The sequence below is a fragment of the Schistocerca americana genome, chromosome 11 (genome assembly GCF_021461395.2).
Source record: "Schistocerca americana isolate TAMUIC-IGC-003095 chromosome 11, iqSchAmer2.1, whole genome shotgun sequence".
NCBI classification, from domain to species: Eukaryota; Metazoa; Arthropoda; class Insecta; order Orthoptera; family Acrididae; genus Schistocerca; species Schistocerca americana.
Window position 1 is genome coordinate 43,422,834 of NC_060129.1, and position 17,961 is coordinate 43,440,794.

At 42.5% G+C, this 17,961-nt stretch overlaps 1 protein-coding gene across 1 annotated transcript in view; it reads right to left on the bottom strand.

The window, feature by feature from the left end:
• The window catches only part of LOC124554120 (sugar transporter SWEET1-like), a 101,002-nt gene extending 91,822 nt beyond the window's left edge, over positions 1 to 9,180 (bottom strand). Inside the window, exon 1 of the mRNA XM_047128184.1 lies at positions 9,071 to 9,180. The gene's annotated coding sequence lies outside the window, so the exon portion shown is untranslated. The remainder of the gene's footprint in view (positions 1 to 9,070) is intronic.
• Between the last annotated feature and the right edge of the window lie 8,781 nt (positions 9,181 to 17,961).

Genomic DNA, 17,961 nt, shown 5'->3' on the forward strand with positions numbered 1-17,961 from the left:
AAAGCATGTCAATGAAATTTTGAAGAAATGTAATTTAAAACGTGAACTAGCCGTCTGAATATGAACCTATCGGTTCGAAATCGGTAACGGCGCTGTTGGAATAAATAAATAGCATGGTAAAAAGTGGCTGGTTGCTGTAATCTTCTGTGTTAAGACTCAACATATACATTATTATTAGTGTGTACTATTACTGCCTGGGAAATTGTTGAATAATTTGTTCATGTTTCACCACCCTTTTGGAATTTACTATCAAATGTCAGTAAGTTTAATGTGTAGCTCTTACACGCACACTGCTGGACTTATAATACAACTTTAGCCTCTCCTCGAATTGTAATCTACCAATGATCTCTCAAAATAAACACCGTGCCCAGTTCTTGGAAAGAAGCACAGGCCACAACTGCCTATGAGAAGGGTAGTAGAAGTGACCCTCAAAACTACCCTCCAATATCCTTGGCATCGATTTCTTGTAGAATCGTAGAACATATTCTGAGCTGAAACATAATGAGGTATCTCGAACAGAATGTCATACTCCATGTCTTTTTCTCACATGACAAACTGAAAGCTTTGGATCAAGGATGTCAGGCGCATGCAGTATTTCTCGATTTCCGAAAAGCATTTACCTCAGATGGGTAGATCACATAATTAATGAGGAGGCACTGAATGGAATTGCATAGAAGAGGAGTTTGTGTTGTGGCACAAGTTGACTAGAAGAAGGGATCGGTTGGTAGGATATGTTCTGAGGCATCAAGGGATCACCAATTTAGTACTGGAGGGCAAGGTGGAGGGTAAAAATCATAAAGGGAGACCAAGAGATGAATACACTAAGCAGATTCAGAAGGATGTAGGTTGCAGTAGGTACTGGGAGATGAAGAAGCTTGCACAGAATAGAGTAGCATGGAGAGCTGCATCAAACCAGTCTCAGGACTGAAGGCCACAACAGCAACATGTCCCAAACGTGTATCTACAGTAGTTTTCCAGAACATCCCCAGAAGTAAAGGTTATTACGCAAGTAAATTTGTTTACTTTCCATTAAGAATGTAGAAACGTTTATGTCATTGTTGGCAACCGTTAATGAGTTGTTTCAGTTGTCTCCTGTCCTTGAAGAGAGTTAGTTTTGTGTATGTACATTGTACAACTTCCTTAACACTGACTTTTGTTTTTACCGGTTTAACACGAATTCACATGTGCTATGCTAGTAATAAAAGCAGATTATCTGACACATTCATACAGTTTCATATAACGTTATTACCATAATTTTTCCATAATTAAATTCTCTACAACTTATGCTGAAAACTTTGTGCAGTTGTCTGGAATTCTTTTTTTTTTTTTAAAAAAAACACACAGGTTGGGCCAAGTAGTTAATAAATTAAAATTTTTACGAAATTACTTGTTTGCTTCTCTGGATATTCTGGAAAACTACGGTAGTTACACGTCTGGGACATGGCTTATTAGCTTCACCAGATCAATAGCAACAAAATAAATGGAAATCGTGCTTTACTTTAGCCTCGTACAGTTTTGCGATGGCTTCATATTATCATAGTTGCTAAATTTCAGGCAAAATCTTTCATTAGCCGTAACTCCGTAACTACACATTTGTGGGCCTGCATGTATATGAACTTTTTTCTTTAGTTTTACTTGTAGTGTAATATATTAAAATATTTGCATATATTCATGAATCACCCTGCAGACGCAAACTGTCCAAATGAAGCCCCTGGAAGTATACAGAGTTGGCTTTAAGTGATGACTCTAGGAAACATATAGCTCGCATGGGGATAGTGAGGGTAGAATTACGCTACTGGCCATTAAAATCCCTACACCACGAAGATGACGTGCTACAGACGCGAAATTTAACCGTCAGGAAGAAGATGTTGTGACATGCAAATCATTAGCTTTTCGGAGCATTCACACAAGTTTGGCGTCGGTGGCGACACCTACAACGTGCTGACGTGAGGAAAGTTTCCAACCGACGCAAACAACAGTTGACCGGCGTTGCCTGGTGAAACGTTGTTGTGATGCCTCGTGTAAGGAGGAGAAATGCGTACCATCACGTTTCCGACTTTGATAAAGGTCGGATTGTAGCCTATCGCGATTGCGGTTTATCGTATCGCGACATTGCTGCTCGCGTCGGTCGAGATCCGATGACTGTTAGCAGAATATGGAATCGGTGCGTTCAGGAGGGTAATACGGAACGCCGTGCTGGATCCCAACGGCCTCGTATCACTAGCAGTCGAGATGACAGGCATCTTATCCGCACGGCTGTAACGGATCGTGCAGCCATGTCTCGATCCCTGAGTCAACAGATGGGGACGTTTGCAAGACAACAACCATCTGCACGAACAGTTCGACGACGTTTTCAGCAGCACGGACTATCAGCTCGGAGACCGTGGCTGCGGTTACCCTTGACGCTGCATCAACGACAGGAGCGCCTGTGATGGTGTACTCGACGACGAACCTGGGCGCACGAATAGCAAAACGTCATTTTTTCGGATGAATCCAGGTTCTGTTTACAGCAGCATGATGGTCGCATCCTTGTATGGCGACATCGCGGTGAACACGCATTGGAAGCGTGAATTCGTCATCGCCATATTGGCGTATCACCCGGCGTGATGGTATGGGGTGCCATTGGTTACACGTCTCGGTCACCTATTGTTCGCATTGACGACACTTTCAACAGTGGACGTTACATTTCAGATGTGTTACGACCCGTGGCTCTACCCTTCATTCGATCCCTGCAAAACCCTACATTTCAGCAGGATAATGCACAACCACATGTTGCAATTCCTGTACGGGCCTTCCTGGATACAGAAAATGTTCGACTGCTGCCCTGGTCAGCACATTCTCCAGATCTCTCACCAATTGAAAACGTCTGGTCAATGGTAGCCGAGCAACTGGCTCGTCACAATACGCCAGTCACTACTCTTGATGAACTGTGGTGTCGTGTTGAAGCTGCATGGGCAGCTGTATCTGTACATGCCATCCAAGCTGTGTTTGACTGAATGCCCAGGCGTATCAAGGCCGTTATTACGGCCAGAGGTGATTGTTCTGGGTACTGATTCTCAGTATCTATGCACCCAAATTGCGTGAAAATGTAATCACATGTGAGTTCTACTATAATATACTTGTCCAATGAATACCCGTTTATCATCTGCATTTCTTCTTGGTGTAGCAATTTTAATGGCCAGTAGTGTAGAATAATTATTGCACGCGTTCTATACTTGAATGGAACGGGAAGAAATCCTAATAACTGGTGCACTGAGACGTGCCGTCTGCCATGCACTACACGGTGGTTTGAAGAATACAGGTGTAGATGTGCACGTAGAAGCACGTAAGTCCATTACCTGCGTTTTACTTTCCCAGATGTCTTCAAAATCTGACATAACCGCACCTGACAGAACACCACACTGCTGCGGCAGCCTCTCTACAGACGGCGGAAGAAAGGGTGCTCCATCACCAGCGAACGCGAACGCTGCACTTGCAAAGCACAACGAGAACACGTTTATGAAGGGGCCGGCACACGTTCAATATTTATTGACAATACTAGTTTCTCAAACCTTCAATATATTGAAGCGACCTCACACTTTCGACACCAATGACAAAAACTGTAAGCTGATAAACGCGATTTTACAAGAGAAAACTTCGGAGGAAGTATTAAAATCCATGGAGAAAAAGTAAAAACTTTGAGGTTCGTCGATGACACTGTAATTCTGTCAGAGACAGCAAAGGACTTGGAAGAGCAGTTGAACGGAATGGACAGTGTCTTGAAAGGAGGGTATAAGATGAATATCAACAAAAGCAAAACGAAGCAAAACGAGGATAATGGAATGTAGTCGAATTCAGTCGGGTGACGCTGAGGGAATTAGTTTAGGAAATGAGATGCTTCAAGTAGTAGGAGTTTTGCTATTTGGGGAGCAAAATAACTGATGATGGTGGAAGTAGAGAGGATATAAAATGGAGACTGGCAACGTCAAGGAAAGCGTCTCTGAAGAAGAGAAATTTGTTAACATCGAGTTTTGATTTAAGTGTCAGGAAGTCGTTTCTGAAAGTATTTGTGTGGAGTATAGCCTTGTATGGAAGTGAAACATGGACGATAAATAGTTTAGACAAGAGGAGAATAGAAGCTTTCGAAATGTGGTGCTACAGAAGAATGCTGAAGAGTAGATGGGTAGATCACATAACTAATGAGGAGTTATTGAATAGAATTGGGGAGAAGAGGAGTTTGTGGCACAACTTGGCAAGAAGAAGGGATCGGTTGGTAGGACATGTTCGGAGGCATCACGGGATCACCAGTTTAGTATTGGAGGGTAGCATGGAGCGTAAAAATCGTAGAGGGAGACCAAGAGATGAATACACTAAGCAGATTCAGAAGGATGTAGGTTGCAGTAGGTACTGGAAGATGAAGAAGCTTGGACAAGATAGAGTAGCATGGAGAGCTGCATCAAAACAGTGCTTGGACTGTAGACCACAACAACAACAACAACAACAACAAGATGTCGAATACCCAAAAGGAAGCGTTTGGTGCAATTAGCTAGCAAGCTACAGAAAACAACGAAAAAGAGGACATGGCTCCGAGATTGTGTGACGAAAGAAGGCACTGGTCGCATGTTAATTTACTGACTGAAATCAGAATCACAGACCCACAAGATTTTGTATATTATTTGTCGATGTCTACTGCATTGTACGACACTTACTAGTGTTGATACGAGATAAAATAGAGAAGCAAAATACGTTCATAAGAGAGGCAATCTTATTCGGCAAGAGATTAGGAGTAACTTGAAGATGTCTGGCAACAGAAAGGTCATTCTAATGCTCGAAGATTAGTTCTGTAGTATGAAGCACAATTAGTGAAATTCTATAGAAACCTATGAAGCAACTATACCTGCCTAGCAAGGACCTGTTCAGCAAATTGACGTCAAGAATTTTTTTTTACGCTTTGCGATAATCTCCTGAAACTGACAGGCATTTCCTAGACCTGTCGCTAGTCACTGCAGATGAATGACGCATTCTTCGAAATGGGAGCGTTTTTCAAAATTTCTATGTAACACAACAATCTATAGTATTATTGGTTAAAAACAGACTTGGTTGCAATTTTGGCTTCTTATTTTTCAACTACGCATTTCGCCTTATTTAGGCATCTTCAGGTTGATCTTAATTTGGTATTTCTTAGAACGATCCTTTTGACAGTGCAGCCAAAGGGCATCGTCGAATACATCAGGCCAACATGCCCTTTGGCTACACTTTCAAAAGGATCGTTCTAAGAAATACCAAATTAAGATCAACCTGAAGATGCCTATATAAAGCAAAACGCGTAGTTGAAAAATAAAAAGCTAAAATTGCAACCAAGACTGTTTTTAACCAGTACTGTTAAGCACTGGTTTGCTGTATGCCACATATGGACTGGAAAAATTTCTAATCTATAGTATATTTTCAAATTGATGAAGTAAACAATGTCATAGAGAATCCTCCGTTAATCATCCTAGAGTTGTACATACAATGATTACCCTTCTGTAGCCCTATTAAAATACTTTTGTGTTAAAAGGCTCCTTAAAAACTGAATCTAAGGTGTGGTATACACAATGCGAATTGGAAAAAAATAAAGAGTTCACGCTAACTCTGTGTGGCTGTTTCCTGAAGCTCTGTCAACATCTGAATGGAGAATAAAATGGTTCAAATGGCTCTTAGCACTATGGGACTCAACTGCTGAGGTCGTCAGTTCCCTAGAACTTAGAACTACTTAAACCTAACTAACCTAAGGACATCACACACATCCATGCCCGAGGCAGGATTCGAACCTGCGACCGTAGCGGTCGCGCGGCTCCAGACTGAAGCACCTAGACCCGCTCGGCCACTCCTGCCGGAAATGGAGAATATAGTCCAACAGTTAATATTTGTCCTTACACCTTCAGTAATTGAAGAAGTGTCATGATGATCTCTCCATTGGCAAAAGATTCCGGAGTAGTCCCCCATTCGGATCTCCGGGAGGGGACTGCCAAGGGGGAGGTTGCCATGAGAAAAAGATTGAATAATCTACGAAAGGATAACGTTCTACGAGTCGGGGCGTGGAATGTCAGAAGCTTGAACGTGGTAGGAAACTAGAAAATCTGAAAAGGGAAATGTAAAGGCTCAATCTAGATATAGTAGGGGTCAGTGAAGTGAAGAAGGAAGACAAGGATTTCTGGTCAGATGAGTATCGGGTAATATCAACAGCAGCAGAAAATGGTATAACAGGTGTAGGATTCGTTATGAATAGGAGGGTAGGGCAGAGGGGTTGTTCTAATCAGAATCGACAGCAGACCAACACCGACAACGATAGTTCAGGTATACATGCCGACGTCGCAAGCTGAAGATGAACGGATAGAGAAAGTGTATGAGGATATTGAAAGGGTAATGCAGTATGTAAAGGGGGCGAAAATCTGATAGTCATGGGCGACTGGAATGCAGTTGTAGGGGAAGGAGTAGAAGAAAAGGTTACAGGAGAATATGGGCTTGGGACAAGGAATGAAAGAGGAGAAAGACTAATTGAGTTCTGTAACAAGTTTCAGCTGGTAATAGCGAATACCCTGTTCAAGACTCACAAGAGGAGGAGGTATACTTGGAAAAGGCCGGGAGATACGGGAAGATTTCAATTAGATTACATCATGGTCAGACAGAGATTCCGAAATCAGATATTGGATTGTAAGGTGTACCCAGGAGCAGATATAGACTCAGATCACAATATAGTAGTGATGAAGAGTAGGCTGAAGTTCAAGACATTAGTCAGGAAGAATCAATACGCAAAGAAGTGGGATACGGAAGTACTAAGGAATGACGAGATACGTTTGAAGTTCTCTAACGCTATAGATACAGAAATAAGGAATAGCGCAGTAGGCAGTACAGTTGAAGAGGAATGGACATCTCTAAAAAGGGCCATCACAGAAGTTGGGAAGGAAAACATAGGTACAAAGAAGGTAGCTGCGAAGAAACCATGGGTAACAGAAGAAATACTTCAGTTGATTGATGAAAGGAGGAAGTACATACATGTTCCGGGAAAAACAGGAATACAGAAATACAAGTCGCTGAGGAAAGAAATAAATAGGAAGTGCAGGGAAGCTAAGACGAAATGGGTGCAGGAAAAATGTGAAGACATCGAAAAAGATATGATTGTCGGAAGGACAGACTCAGCATAGAGGAAAGTCAAAACAACCTTTGGTGACATTAAAAGCAACTGTGAAAACATTAAGAGTGCAACGGGAATTCCACTGTTAAATGCAGAGGAGAGAGCAGATAGGTGGAAAGAATACATTGAAAGCCTCTATGAGGGTGAAGATTTGTCTGATGTGATAGAAGAAGAAACAGGAGTCGACATAGAAGAGATAGGGGATCCAGTATTGGAATCGGAATTTAAAAGAGCTTTGGAGGACTTACGGTCAAATTAGGCAGAAGGGATAGATAACATTCCATCAGAATTTCTTAAATCATTGGGGGAAGTGGCAACAAAACGACTATTCACGTTGGTGTGTAGAATATATGAGTCTGGCGACATACCATCTGACTTTCGGAAAAGCATCATCCACACAATTCCGAAGACGGCAAGAGCTGACAAGTGCGAGAATTATCGCACAATCAGCTTAACAGCTCATGCATCGAAGCTACTTACAAGAATAATATACTGAAGAATGGAAAAGAAAATTGAGAATACGCTAGGTGACGATCAGTTTGGCTTTAGGAAAAGTAAAGGGACGAGAGAGGCAATTCTGACGTTACGGCTAATAATGGAAGCAAGGCTAAAGAAAAATCAAGACACTTTCATAGGATTTGTCGACCTGGAAAAAGCGTTCGACAATATAAAATGGTGCAAGCTGTTCGAGATTCTGAAAAAAGTAGGGGTAAGGTATAGGGAGAGACGGGTCATATACAATATGTACAACAACCAAGAGGGAATAGTAAGAGTGGACGATCAAGAACGAAGTGCTCGTATTAAGAAGGGTGTAAGACAATCCTGTAGCCTTTCGCCCCTACTCTTCAATCTGTACATCGAGGAAGCAATGATGGAAATAAAAGAAAGGTTGAGGAGTGGAGTTAAAATGCAAGGTGAAAGGATATCAGTGATACGATTCGCTGATGACATTGCTATCCTGAGTGAAAGTGAAGAAGAATTAAATGATCTGCTGAACGGAATGAACAGTCTAATGAGTACACAGTATGGTTTGAGAGTAAATCGGAGAAAGACGAAGGTAATGAGAAGTAGTAGAAATGAGAACAGTGAGAAACTTAACATCAGGATTGATGGTCAAGAAGTCACTGACGTTAAGGAATTCTGCTACCTAGGCAGTAAAATAACCAATGACGGACGGAGCAAGGAGGACATCAAAAGCAGACTCGCTATGGCAAAAAAGGCATTTCTGGCCAAGAGAAGTCTACTGATATCAAATACCGGCCTTAATTTGAGGAAGAAATTTCTGAGGATGTACGTCTGGAGTACAGCATTGTATGGTAGTGAAACATGGACTGTGGGAAAACCGGAACAGAAGAGAATCGAAGCATTTGAGATGTGGTGCTATAGACGAATGTTGAAAATTAGGTGGACTGATAAGGTAAGGAATGAGGAGGTTCTATGCAGGATCGGAGAGGAAAGGAATATGTGGAAAACACTGGTAAGGAGAAGGGACAGGATGATAGGACATCTACTAAGACATGAGGGAATGACGTCCATGGTACTAGAGGGAGCTGTAGAGGGCAAAAACTGTAGAGGGCAAAAACTGTAGAGGGCAAAAACTGTAGAAGAAGACAGAGATTGGAATACGTCAAGCAAGTAATTGAGGACGTAGGTTGCAAGTGCTACTCTGAGATGAAGAGGTTAGCACAGGAAAGGAATTCGTGGCGGGCCGCATCAAACCAGTCAGTAGACTGATGACAAAAAAAAAAAAGAAAAAAAATGTACTGGCAACAGTGAGAATATTTTGAGGTCCATCAATACTGCTCATCAATATTTCTAGGATCGACAATACGTCAATAAGCGCCCTGAGACGGACAGTTCATTGTCAGTTTGACAATATTACTGAAGGTGTGAGGGCCCATTAAGACGTACGATTACCTGAATGTTTCGGTCGGGAAGAACTTCGTCGTCGGCAGGTGTGACACCAGCGACGCTGGCGGCGCGGTGTCTGGCGGCGTTCGGCGCTTGTTGTGTGCGCTCTGGCTGACTTGGCCGCTGTCTGCTTCCCCTGCCACACTTTATCAAGCGTCGGCCGTCACGTGAGAACGGTGTATCTTCAGATAAGCGCCTGCCTGCTGCGCTATGCGATTCAACTTTTTGCTATCTGTCACACGGGTATGAATCGAATCACTTCCACGCTGCACCACTAACGCCTGGCGCCTCGGTTCTGAAATGCTCGCTCTGCTGGTGCTTAAGGGGCGCAACGAGGCACACGTCGATGCACAGGTTAGCCTAAAGGCGTGGGCAAACGGACCGTGCGTCCGAACGTTGAGTGAACCGTGTTTCTGACGTCACTGCGTGGAATAGCACGTTGGGAAGTGTTTCCGAACGTGAAGAGAAATATCTAGCATGTCAGATATCCTGAACGTGTGCTTGAATGTTGACCAACGAGGTGGCAGAACACCACCTACGCCACTTGCACGCCATCTCCCTTAGGTGCAGAGTTGTATGGCGCTTATTGGTTTCCAGTCGAAGCTCGTATGTATAGGGTGAGACAGAATAACGGGAATGTTTGAAATGAGTCGTGACAGCTATTGGCAGGTGACAGATAGCGAGTAAACAGTCCGCTATTTCAGTAATCATGGATTAGTGGAACGGACAGCAGCGTGCGTTAGCCATAAACATGTTTTATAAAAACAATGATAGTTTGGTAGCGACGCAGAGTAAGCTTCGACTTTTTTTCTGATTTAGGACGTCGTGATGCCGTTCCATCGAAACTCGCAATAAAATGTTGGATTAATAACTTTGAAGAGACTGGATCTGCCCTCAAGAAGAAACCAACAGGACGACCAAGAAGTGTGCGTTCTCCAGCGAACGTTGATGTACGCGAGTCTGTCTTGCGGAGCCCACGGCGTTCAATTCGTAAGCAAGCAGCAGTGGTTGGAATGTCCCAGGATAGTGTTTGCAGAATTCTTCATCTTTACATAAAATTTCATCTGTACAAGCTACAGATGGTGCAACAATCGAAGGACAGCGATTACCAGTTACGATTAGGTTTCTGTCAACGAATGATAACAACAATAAACAATGACGAATTTCTAAACTAGTTGTGGATGTGAGATGAGCTACATTTTCATCTCACAAGTTATGTGAATAAACATAACTGCCGTTACTGGGCAAACACAAATCCTAAATTACGTTCATGAGTGCCCTTTACACACTAGTAAAGTGACGGTATGGTGCGGTGTTTCATCACGTGGGATTATCGGACCGTATTTTTTCGCAAATGAACGGGGAAACACAATAACTGTCAACGCCGATCGTTACGTCCAGATGTCACGATCTTTCGTTGCACCTGCATTGAATAACTTTCCAATCGTTCAAGAAGTCTGGTTTCAACAGGACGGAGCGACATCACGCACTGCACCGCAATCAATGGCATGTGAGCGAGAATCTACATCTACATCTACATCTACATCCATACTCCGCAAGCCACCTGACGGTGTGTGGCGGAGGGTACCTTGAGTACCTGTATCGGTTCTCCCTTCTATTCCAGTCTCGTATTGTTCGTGGAAACAAGGATTGTCGGTATGCTTCTGTGTGGGCTCTAATCTCTCTGATTTTATCCTCACGGTCTCTTCGCGAGATATACGTAGGAGGGAGCAATATACTGCTTGACTCTTCGGTGAAGGTATGTTCTCGAAACTTTAACAAAAGCCCGTACCGAGCTACTGAGCGTCTCTCCTGCAGAGTCTTCCACTCGAGTTTATCTATCATCTCCGTAACGCTTTCGCGACTACTAAATGATCCTGTAACGAAGCGCACTGCTCTCCGTTGGATCTTCTCTATCTCTTCTGTCAGCCCTATCTGGTACGGATCCCACACTGCTGAGCAGTATTCGACCAGTGGACGAACAAGCGTATTGTAACCTACTTCCTTTGTTTTCGGATTGCATTTCCTTAGGATTCTTCCAATGAATCTCAGTCTGGCATCTGCTTTACCAACGATCAACTTTATATGATCATTCCATTTTAAATCACTCCTAATGCGTACTCGCAGATAATTTATGGAATAACTATGAATTGTTTGGCAACCGTGTGATCTCTCGATTCGGTAACAATCCCTGGCACCCTAGATCGCCAGCTTTATCTGTTTGTAATTTTTTATTTTGGGGCTACCTCAAGAGCAAAGTCTACACGACTCGACCAAGAACCCTGGATGAGTTAAAACAGAGAATTCGGGATGAAATTCACAGTATCCCAGATGATATGTTGCAGCGGTCAATGAGGAATCTCAACAGCAGATTTCACGAATGTATTCGTACAGGAGGACGGCATCTAAAGGACATAATTTTAATAAGATGACAGATGACACCAATGTCTCTTAAATGGCAAAGTTGTAAGGTTTCAATAACTATGAATGCATTTTCTTTCCTTCATTACTTCTAGTTTTATTGGATTGTGGAAACGTTCCCATTTTTCTGTGTCACCCTGTACATATGCCGTTTCTGAGCACCAGCAAACTGGGGATCTCTCGAAAACCCTCAGTTAATTGTATGATTCGTTGTAATGAAAGAAACGTCATATTCGTGTTAAACGATTTATTGTAACTTGCCAGTTGAAATCAACAGTATGTTCAGAATCCACTACAAACGCGTTGCTGTTGTACAATTTATTATAAATAAAATTTCAGTTAGTAATATAGCTACAAATTAAAGCTTCAGTGCAGGATAAGAGCTAAATATGGTGTCTCGACAGTTACCGTCGAGGTGGCGCAATGCTGAGTGTCACAGTGTCCGAGCTATATTTTGAAATGTTGGTAGTTCGCATCCCAGTACATTCCAAAATTTTTCTTCTAACCTTCGTTTTTTTAATAGGTTCTGACACTTTCTTAATAGTTTAATATAAGTACATACCAAAATATTCGACGTTATGTAAATATAACGTCGCTGTTTTTGAGGCATCAGTTTGTTCGATTGGCTTAATCTACAGGGTACCTTGCACTACTTGCAGTAAGATATTTTGTCCTTTTTTTCTTTTAAGTTTTGTAATTGACATGTAGAGATTCTGCTATGGGTTAGGCACAGTGATCAGGTAAGAACTATAGTAAATTTGTATCGCAATACTTGTAATGGAAAGCAAACGCGTTGTGTGTGTGTGTGTGTGTGTGTGTATGTGTGTGTGTGTGTTACATCCTATCCTGGATTTTCCATTGGTTGATATTTCTAATGGAATTTTTATAAGCCGATGCCCTTGCTCACTGGACGTGGAACTTATCTTTTTGCCTCAAAATATTTTCACTGATTTTGAAGTTTTTATTTATGTAGACTACAGATAGAACAAACTGACTAGCATACAGACAAGGGAGAAAACTACGTTTTAATAGACCTGATATGGGCATTTTACGCCCATCCATTTCGTAAACAGTGTGATTTAAGAGCCAGATACAGCCGACTTCTGCCGCTGAAGAGCGTTGCGACCACATAAACAACGTTGGGGTCCATGGACCGTATGCGTAAGTCACACTGTTCCTGTGCATTCACCAGCACATTGATCTCAGTACGCCACATGTTGACGTTCGACAGCGCAGTCCGTGTGCTAACTGTTTTGGACGTTTAAACCACAACAGAAAATCGTGAGGGAAAATCTGATACTTGAAAAAGAAAGACACACAACAGGAAGTTTTAGTTGGTTAGCAGACCATGCCTACTACCTTGGAGGCATACACCGAGGAGACAAAACTCATCACATACATTCTAATACGGTGTCGGACCTACTCTTGCCCGCGCGTAGTACAGCAACTAGACATGGCATGGACTCCAAAAGCCGTTGGAAGTCCCCTACAGGAATACTGAACCATTTTGCCTCTAGAGCCATAACTGCAAAAGTAATGGTTGACCGCTCGAATATCTTCCATAAATGATCGATTAGATGCATTTCGGGCGATCTGCTGCAGATGATCTCCAAGAAACTGAACACAGCCATTTCCAGTCGATGATCTGTTCAGTTGGAACAGGTGACTCAGTCCATTCCATGTAAACGCAGCCCATACCATTACACAACCACCAACTTGCACAGTGCCTTGGTGACTACTTGGGTCCATGGTATCATGGGGTCAACGCCATGCTTGAGCCCTACCATCAGCTCTTACCAACTGAAATCGGGACTCATCTGACCAGGTCACGGTTTTTCAGTCACGAAGGGTCCAACCAACATGATCACTAGCCAGGAGACATGCTGTGGGGCTGTCATGCTGTTAGTAAAGGCACCCTCATCGGTCGTTTTTATTTTTATTTACACGTCAATTTCTGTAGGACCAAACTGAAGGTCATGGAATGTGTCAGTAGACGAAATTACAAAATGAACCCGAAAAAAGTCAAGCCATAAGTTTCAGTAAACGTAGTCAACAATACAACATAAGAATCAGCTTAATTTTTCAAGGAATCCCTCAACAGAATAGAAGGAGTAACCCATGAGAAAACTCCAGTTTCGATTTGAAAGCGCGAGGATTACTTCTAAGATTTTTGAACTCTTGTGGTAGCTTATTGAAAATGGATGCAGCAGTGCACACGACAGTAAAGAATATATTATACGAGGGTCGTCTACAAAGTAAGTTGCGTTTGATTATATAAAACAAACGTTTACAGATACAGAAAACACATTTATTGTACAAAATTCTTCAACCGTTAAACTACTTTTCTACACAGCTTCCCAAATTTTGTAGCCACTTGTCATAGCGTGGGACAAGTCTTTGTAAGCCTTCTTCATAGAAGGCTGCCGCCTGTGAATTCAACCATGTGGTCACATGTTCTTTCAGCTCGTCGTCATCGCTGAAGTGTTGACCACCAAGGACAGACTTTAGGTGTAAGAAGAGATGAAACTCGCTAGGAGCGAGGTCCGGGCTGTACGGAGGATAATCAAACGCGTCCCAGTGAAATTCCCGTAAGAGTTGTTTGGTCACATTCGCCATGTAAGGTCGGGCATGATCGTAGGGGAAAAAAAAACAACAACAAAAAAAAAAAAAACACATGCAACACCTTTTGACCGTTATCCTCAGCGCTTGTTCTGCATTGCGCGGCGCAATTTCTTAATGGTCTCGCAGTAACCATGTGCATTGATTGTTTGACATTGTGGTATGAAATCCATCAGCAAAATGCCTTTTAGGTCCCAAAAAACGGTGCACATGGCTTTTCGAGGTGTCAAAATTTGCTTAGGCTTAACCTCCGTTGGGGATGAAGAGTGCCTCCACTCCACTGATTGCCGTTTTGTTTCAGGGGTGTCGTACGATACCCAAGTTTCATCCCCCGTGACTATCTGAGAAAGAAAACCATCGCCTTCTTCATTGTAGCGTGTCAAAAACTGAAGTGCACTGCCCATCCGTTGTTTCTTGTGTTGTTCAGTAAGAATTTTGGGTACCCAACGTGAGCAAAGTTTTCGAAATTTCAGTTTCTCAGTAACAATTTCATGAATTAGTGATCGTGAGATTTGCGGAACTTCCGTAGCAAGGGCACTAAGTGTAAACTTACAGTTGTGATTAATCTTCTCTTCAGTTGTGTGAGCCAGTTCATCAGTAACCACAGACGGGCGTCCACTTCGTTCTTCATCTTGCACTTGATCACGCCCTTCATTGAACAGTCTGACCCATCTTCCAACCATTGAATCAATCATAGCATTTTGTCCGTAAACCTCGCAGATTTGCCGATGAATTTCCTTTGGTTTAATTTTCTTTGCATTTGGAAAACGAATCACAGCTCTGATTTCACACGCGGCGGCATTTTCAATTACGGCTGGCATTATAAAGAAGCGCTTCAAACCACAAGTCGGCAGCAGCGATCTGAAAATGGCGTACACGTCCTCTCCTTGAGTCAGAGTAACTGCCGCGCATGCTCGCTACTGCGATCGTAGCGCTGCCGCGGATAGAAATGGAACCGGAACTTACTTTGTGGACCACCCTCGTATATTGAGAGATCAATGTCAAAATACCCAGAGAACTGAACAGGAGTCGACAAGAGGTTCGCGAACTTACACCACTTATTGCCTGAACAGCCCGTTTCTGAGCCAGAAATACCCTTTTAGAAGGGAAAGAGTTACCGCAAAATATTATACCATACGACATAAGCGAGTAAGCAAAGTAGAGTAATTTTCGTGTCGAGCGAACACTTACTTCAAATGCCATTCGAATAGTACTTTTGTCAATAATTAAATCCCTGAAGACTAAGGACTCTCATGGTTATGATGGAGTGTCTAGCAGAATATTAAGGTACTGTGCTGCACATGTTAGCCCTGTTTTTAGCCATATTCGTAATTTTTCCTTTAGGAATGGTCAGATTCCTGAGCGATTAAAGTACTCAGTAGTAAAGCCGCTTTATAAAATGGGAGAAAGGGATAATGTAGATAATTTTGGACCTATTTCTATGTCATCAGTGTTTGCTAAAGTTATTGAAAAGGCTATGTATGTGAGGACAATTGATCATTTTATATCACACGATTTGTTATCAAATGTACAGTTCGGCATTAGAAGTCGTTTAACAACTGAAAATGCTATATTCTCTTTTCTATGTGAGGTACTGGATGGGTTAAACAAAAGGTTTCGAACGTTTGGCATATTTTTTGATATAACTAACGCATTTGATTGTGTTGATCACAAAATATTGCTCCAGAAGTTGGACCATTGTAGAATACGGGGAGTAGCTCACAATTGGTTCACCTCTTACTTTAGCAACGGGCAGCAAAAGGTCATCATTCACAATGTTAATAACGGCTGTGATGTGGGATCTGAGTGGGGTACTGCCAAGTGGGGGGTGCCCCAGGGATCAGTGTTGGGGCCACTCTGGTTCCTTATTTATATAAATGATATGCCCTCTAGTATTACAGGTAACTAAAATATTTCTGTTGGCTGTGACACTAGCTTGGTAGTGAAGGATGTTGTGTGCAACATTGGCTTTGTTTCAAATAGTGCAGTACATGACCTCAGTTCATGGCTTGTAGAAAATAAACTAATGCTAAATCACAGTAAGACTCAGGTTTTGCAGTTTCTAACACACATTTCAAGAAAACCTGACGTTTTAATTTCACAGAATGGGCATATGGTTAGTGAAACTGAACAGTTCAAATTTCTAGGTGTTCAGATAGATAGTACGCTGTCGTGGAAAGCCCACGTTCAGGATCTTGTTCAAAGACTTAATACTGCTATTTTTACTATTCGAACGGTATCGGAAGTAAGTGATCGTTCGACACGAAAATTAGTCTACTTTGCTTATTTTCATTCGCTATTGTCGTATGGTGTTATATTTTGGGGTAACTCTTCTCATTCTAAAAGGATATTTTTGGCTCACAAACGGGCGGTTCGGGCAATAAGTGGTGTAAGTTCACGAACCTCTTGTCGACCTCTGTTCACGAGTCTGGATATTTTGACATCGGCCTCTCAATATGTATATTCCTTATTGTCGTTTCTTGTTGCCAATACTAGTTTATTCCCAAGAATAAGCAGCTTTCACTCGGTTAATACTCGGCAGAAATCAAACCTGCATTTGGATCGAACTTCCTTAACTCTTGTGCAAAAAGGTGTGCAGTATACTGCTGCATCCATTTACAATAAGTTGCTCAAAAAATGGCTCTGAGCACTATGGGACTTAGCTTCTGAGGTCATCAGTCCCTAGAACTTAGAACTACTTAAACCTAACTAACCTAAGGACATCACACATATCCATGCCCGAGGCAGGATTCGAACCTGCTACCGCAGCAGTCGCGCGGTTCCAGACTGTAGCGCCTAGAACCGCTCGGCCACCCGGCCGGCTCAATAATTTGCCACTCGAATTCAAAAATCTTAGCAGTAATACACGAGCTTTCAAATCGAAACGTTCTATTCTATCGAGGAGTTCCTTGAAAAATTAAGCTGATTTTTATTGTATTGCTGATAGTGCTTACTTAAACTTATGGACTGAGTTTTTTAAGGTTCATGAACATTTATTTTTACCTGTTATTATGTTTGTATTGTAATTTCATGTACTGACACGTTACATGACCTTGGAGATTTGCTGCTCGATTTGGTCCTACGGAACTTGACGAGTAAATAAATAAAAAATAGTAAAAATGGCAGCATTAAGTCTTTGAACAAGACCCTGAACGTGGGATTTCCATGACAGTTGACTATCTATCTGAACACCTAGAAATTTGAACTGTTTAGTTTCACTAATCATATGCCCATTCTGTGAAATTAAAACGTCGGGTTTTGTTGAATTGTGTGTTAGAAACGGTAAAAACTGAGTCTTACTGTGATTTAGCGTTAGTTTATTTTCTAGAAGTCATGAACGTATGTCATGAACTGCACTATTTGAAACAGAGCCAATGTTGCATACAACATCCTTTACTACCAAGCTAATGTCATCAGCATCGTCTCTTGGTCTAACCCATTAATGGCAAATTTCGCCACACTGCCCTTACAGATATCTTATGTTATGTTAGCTGGGGGCCGCAGTCCACTTCACCCCTCCGCCGCCCCACACTGAACCCAGGGTTATTGTGCGGTTCGGCCTTTGGTGGACCCGCCCCCATCCCCCACCCCCCAAGGCAACCTCTCACGTGAGACGAGTGTAACCCCTATGTTTACGTGGTAGAGTAATGGTGGTGTACGCGTATGTGGAGAACTTGTTTGTGCAGCAATCGCTTACATAGTGCACCTGAGGCGGAATAAGGGGAACCGGCCCGCATTTGCTGAGGCAGATGGAAAACCACCTAAAAACCACCCACAGACTGGCCAGCTCACCGGACCTCGACACAAATCCGCCGGGCGGATTCGTGACGGGGACCAGGCGCTCCTTCCTGCCCGGC